Source organism: Somniosus microcephalus, chromosome 6 (genome assembly GCF_052327205.1).
Source record: "Somniosus microcephalus isolate GS21.2 chromosome 6, FLI_Smic_1.0, whole genome shotgun sequence".
Taxonomy (NCBI): Eukaryota; Metazoa; Chordata; class Chondrichthyes; order Squaliformes; family Somniosidae; genus Somniosus; species Somniosus microcephalus.
This window is the reverse complement of record NC_140992.1, coordinates 172390758-172396851: the sequence shown is the minus strand read 5'-3', so window position 1 is coordinate 172396851 and position 6094 is coordinate 172390758.

Sequence of the window (6094 nt, the reverse complement as noted above, 5' to 3'; positions counted from 1 at the left end):
CACAACTGGCTGAAGAGTGCAGCAGCAGACTGAGGAAGCAGTGGCTACATAGGGAGGTTCTTGGGTCATTGAGTTGAATGTTAAGGAGTTGTATTGGATGGCTGATGTGTGACTGTGCCACTTTTATAGAGTGTCTTCCACTGGAGGATCTGGGAGAAGTAAGGATGTGTGGCTACTGACAGGCGTGCCTCCAGAGTCTACAGCCATCATTGCAGCAATATCAGGGAATCTTGCAGACATCAATGGAGTGGCAGCTTCATTGGAATTCGCAGGAGACCTCCACCTCAGAAGTAGCATCGCTTCCAGCACGCAAGTGCAGACCGGTGACAGTAGGAGGGCAGATTAGACAGCATCCTTCATACCAGCTTTCAGACTCTGGGGCTGGCATGCCGGCTGCTGTCTCACTGGGTTTGCATGAGCTGCCATTAGGCCATCTACCCTGGTGGTTGGTGGCAGCACTGAGCCACAGCCCAGTGCAATGTTAACGGCTGGAGTCGAACCGCACGAGGCTGCCATTTCTCAGCGCAGCGGTACGTGCCAGGTATCCAGCCTCCCCCCTCAGAGCACCACGCAAGTGGCACACAGGAAGCAGGATCCGGCTGCCCAAGCAGAAGTTTTCGAGAGGCAGCTCCCTCCCAGGAGCAAGCAACCATAAGAGGGTCACCTTGGTCCCGTGAGCCTTTTGTACCACTGATACAGCCAAACGCCTTTCACAATCCTGGCCCTCAGGTTGCACATGGAGGAATACCAGAATAAGAGAAAGCAAAATATATTTCGACACCCTGAGGAAGCACATGTAAGGAGAAAGTAGGATGGCTTATGTTCACTTGTGAGTTGATTGTGATAAAGGAAAATGTGCATTTATTTCATGCTCAGTTATTAATGGAGATCATAATTATACAGCAAAGGATACATTTATTTCATGCTGAATTATTCAGTTTGATGATTAAGACGTACATGGTCATGTAGGGTTAAATATGTTGCAATGTTCTAGGATGATACTAGGTTGAAGGATTTGCTATTTATTTGAAGGTGGGGTAGGAGCTATGGAAGTTATGGCAAAGGCACTGTGCTAAATAGATGAGATCCCTTCATTGATAAGTAATGTTCCAGTGCCTCTTGCAGCACTCTCTGAGGAGTCCTCGGAGGGATGGTTATCCTGATGCTCTCCGCCAAGTTGTTCTGCTTCCAAAAGCAACTAGGGCCATTTCTTCAGGAATGTCTGCATCCAAGCCTTTTAGGATTGCAAATTTTGGAGAGCACAAGAGAATACAACAATGCAGGACACACAATCTGGAGCATATTGCAGAACCCCTCTGTTATGTTCATTAATAACTAGACATTCTTATTATGAACACAGCTAGCTTTTGCTAGATACTTTTATTGAGCACATGTGGACTTGTACAGCATCTTGTAGAGGCTTCCATCTTGACTGCTGCCTTGTGGGTAGCCTAGCCTCATGGGTAATGTAGTCTTAATATAATATATAGCTGGGTAGTGTAGTCTTATACATACAGCTATATACAGCTCTATGGCTCCACCTAGTGTCCACTATAGAATGACATGCTATTGATCACTACATCCCCCTTTCTTTGAGGTTTAACAAAATCAATATCAATCAACTTTCAAGAAAACAATAAAGATAATATCAGTAACACTTTTGTTAGTGCTCTATAAACATAAACATTTTCAAAACAGTCAACACATTTTCAAAGCTTTACATTGTACTCAAAGATTAAGTCTATCAGGCTTTTTTACTTCACGTGTGGATCTTCTCAACACGGGTAAGTCTGATGTGTCTTCATGAGATTGTTCTGGCGGTGAATGACAAGATGCAGTTGCGGCATTGTCATCAATCTGCTCTTGCATAGATCGAGGTCTCCTTGCGATCTTTGCTTGGAGAGGGTTTCAGTGTTTCCTTCACTCTTCATGCCATAACTCTCAATGTAGTCAATGCACTCTCGAAAAACTGCTGGTAGCTGGATCCCATCATACAGCATAGTCCTCTCAGCAGCCTCGGCTAATGGAACACCAAAGATTGGCCTGAGGGAAGAAGGAGTATCCACCGGAACTGCTTCCTGCTCTGGTGCAGGCTTCTTCTTTTTCTTTTTCTCTTTCCACTGCTTAACAACATCTGCTGCGGTTATATCTTTGGACTTTTTCTCCTTGTGTTTTTCCTCTTTGTGCTTTTCTTCCTTTGGCTTCTCTTTGACCTTAACGTCTTTTTCTTCTTGGAGAAACTAGGCTTTTTGAAGACATGGATACCCTTTGGCCTTTTCATCCTTGGTGGGCTCTCTGCTTCATCACCTGAGTCATCTGGTCTGCTTATGGCACAGTTTATATGGTAGACTCTCTTGACCAGTTCTAAGTCTTCACAAGCTTTGTCACCTAGTATCGAATCAAGTCTTTCAGCCACAGCTTTGTCACCTAGTATCGAATCAAGTCTTTCAGCCACAACAGAAAACATGAGATGATGCACTTTGTCTTTGACTGTCACTTTAAGTCTGCATACACCTAAGCTATCTATTTTCTGTCCATTATAGTCCTTCAGTAGTACTGACTTTTTCTGTATTTTGGACTTTTCTTTCATATTTTTTATGTCACTCATACTGATTAAGTTTGCTTTTGCCCCAGTGTCCAGTTTCAATGTAACTAATGCTCCATTTATCTGCAGTGGGATCATCCATTTGTCCACTTTTACTGCATTGACTTTATGTTCAGCATTGTCCATTTCTGAGGGCTGCACATTTTCTGTATCTTTTTTGATATCGTCACATGACACCATTCCTACAAAAAATGTCTCACTTAAATCAGTGTCCTCAATCACATTAACTTGTTGCCCTTTCGTTGTTTTTACTTTTGAAAAGCATTGTTTGGCAAAGTGATTCTTTCCATTACACTTTGTGCACATTTTTCCAAACGCTGGGCATTGTCTTATCTGGTGTTTGTAACCACAGCGTTTACAATTAAAAATTTCATCCTCCGATTGCTTTTCATTTCTGTTCTGCCCACGTTTCTTCCCCTTGTAGGACACAGCACCGACAGCAGCATTATCACTCATTACAATCGCATCATTATTGATTTCACTGAAAGTCTTCGTGTGCTTTCGAGCTAGCTCGCTGGCTTGGCATATTTTCACCGCATTTTCCAAATTTAGTTCGGTTTCTCTCAACAGACGTTCCCTGACTTTTTTATCATGAATACCAAACACAATCTGGTCACGAATCATGGATGCTTTGAGCTCAGAGAAATTACATGTCTGTGCTTTCAGTTTCAGATCAGTTATAAAGCTATCAAAAGTCTCATTTTGTTGCTGTGTCCGAGAACGGAAGATATATCTTTCATACGTCTCATTCTTTTTGGGAGAGCAATGTGCATCAAATTTTTTTAGCACATCTTCTAATTTTTCTCTGTTCTCCGCTGGATTAAATACAAATGTATTAAATACCTCTATCGCCTGTGGGCCTGCAACCGTAAGCAGCAACGCTATCTTCCTTGCGTCTGGCTTCGTACCGAATCCGATGGCTGCAATGTAGAGTTCGAATTGTTGTCTAAAAATCCGCCAGTTGTAGTCGACATTTCCCTCGAGATTCAAACGCTCTGGTGGCTTCAAATTCTCCATGTTGCTTTTCACAATTTTCAGCAGATCTTCACCACCCTGGTACCATGTTATGTTCATTAATAAATTGGCATTCTTATTATGAACACAGCTAGCTTCTAGCTAGTCATTTATTCAGTACACCCTCCTGACTTATCAATGCAGTGAAAGTACCTCTTTAAGATGCCTATCGTCCGGTCAATGAGTAGTCTCACATGTGCCTCAGTGGAGCGCTCCTCTGTTGTTGTTCTTGCAACTCTTAGAGGGGTCATTACCCATGGCAACAAGGGGTAGATCTGGCCATTCTTAATTTTCTCTTCTTTAAAGAGCTCAGGGACGGCAGAGTTAATAAGGATGAACGCACCATGGTAACTTTGAGCAAGTCTTCAAGCAGTTGAGGGGGTTAGTCGTAGGAGCTCACAAAACAACATGGGTGCCATTTATTGCATCCTGAATTTTGGGAAAGCCAGCAACATCATAAAACTGGATGGTCCTATCTTGTTGCTGCTTTGCTGTGATGTTAAACTGGATGAATGCCCTTCACTTGGTATCCATTCTTGTCTGATTACGTCTCTGTAAAGCGCCTTAAGACGTTTATCATCTCCCAACAGGAAACTTCCAGGAAATGGATGGGGCGAGTGCAACAGAGGAATCATTGGGGGCAGGGTGGGGGGGGGGGTGGCGGGTGGGGAGTGTCCCAGTTTCCAGTTCCTCTCTCATTTGTATGTTTGAGATGAGCTGGCAGCATAAAATGCACTCTCCATACTCAGCTGGCCGAGTTAGAGGTGGGAAATCAGACACAGCAGCAAGTTGTTCAGGGACTGCAGCAGCTTAAAGGGGAGCTGCTTTTTTCGTGGCCAAATCTGGGAAGCAACACTGGAACTGCAGGAAGATGTAGGAGGGCAAACAGAATTTCAGTGGGGCCCCCATGGTTTTCAGATATGTAGTGTATGTGCCTTTAAGAGCCCCATATGTGCTGTAATGCCGGTAATGGCCACTCGGGCTATATAAGCCTGTATATTGTGTTATATCCGTTAGTACCCCTCCAGACTTTGCTTAGTAAACACCTATGAACCAACTCCTGTCTTCAGTGTCTCTATCAACACACGGACACTACAAGATACACCCCTGGAGATGTTAGTGGAGCAAAAACCATAATAGAAAGGTGGTCCTCGCCCACGTGGATGGTCTGCGGGTACCAAGGCAAATTGGTGACCTGGCATGGTGGCACATGTTAATGCAATGGTATTTGAAATGGCCACTTCAGGACTTGTACCGTGCCTATGGTTGATGGGTAGCAGCAGGAAGTGGCATTAGGCAAATAAAGTCAGAAATGTTGTCGGTGTCACTGTGATGTTATTGACCCAGATTTGAATATATTAATGAGGCTCCTGCCAGTTTCAGATGGGAGCGCTGTCCACCAGTATTCATGTCCCCCAGAAAATCCAACAAATTGTAAAAGCAGCAGAAGTGAATGGGAGGAAGAGAGGTTTTATTTTCCACCCAAAACCAACAACAACAACTTGCATTTATATAGCACCTTTAATGTAGTAAAACATCCCAAGGCGCTTCACAGGAGCGTTACCAAACAAAATTTGACACCGAGCCACCGAAGGAGATATTAGGGCAGATGGCCAAAAGCTTGGTCAAAGAGGTAGGTTTTAGGGAGAGTATTAAAGGAGGAAAGAGCGATAGAGAAGCAGAGAGGTTTAGGGAGGGAATTCCAGAGCTTAGGGCCACGGCAGCTGAAGGCTCGGCCACCGATGGTGGAGCGATTATAATCGGAGATGCGCAAGAGGCCACCCCATATCTGAGCACAAATGAGCGTAAGATGATAAACACCCCCCCCATGTGTTTTCAATGTTTCTAAACACTGCTGCACAATTAAATATTTCCAGATATTTATAGGTGCTTAGATTTGTTGCAATACATGTATGCCATACAGATTTATAGAGAAACAAAGTCCCATGAACGAGAATGCAATTGCTTTTTACTTCAAGTTAGTTATGACTTCACTCCTCCATAAACAGCCTTTATAAAATGTATGTCCGTGTACAAGGCTATTGACTTTATGAACTGGTGTTTATAGACTTAACTGAACAGCCCAGAGTTAGTCTTAAGCTCCAAATGGGTTTGTTCTAACTAGAAGGGCATCATGTATGCCCATTTAGTGAAGTAGGTTTAGAATTCCCTTTCTAAATAACCTGCTACTGCCTCAGTTTGCTTATTCTTGTCTTTTCAGCCAGTAAACCTTTTGCCCTAAAGTGGTTATTTGCCCTTTTAAGTGAATGGCAAGTTATCATACCTTTCCGAAATCAAAACGACCGCATTTCCTATTAATTTATCATCATAATGATATAAAAGGAACTACAGAACCATGATTAGCCAATTTTAAATATCACCTTGTATAAGCATAATGTATTATTTTCAAATCCAGAACTGCTGCTGTGAGGCACAGAACATACACACAGGTTTGAGTGTGGCATGTAGAGAATA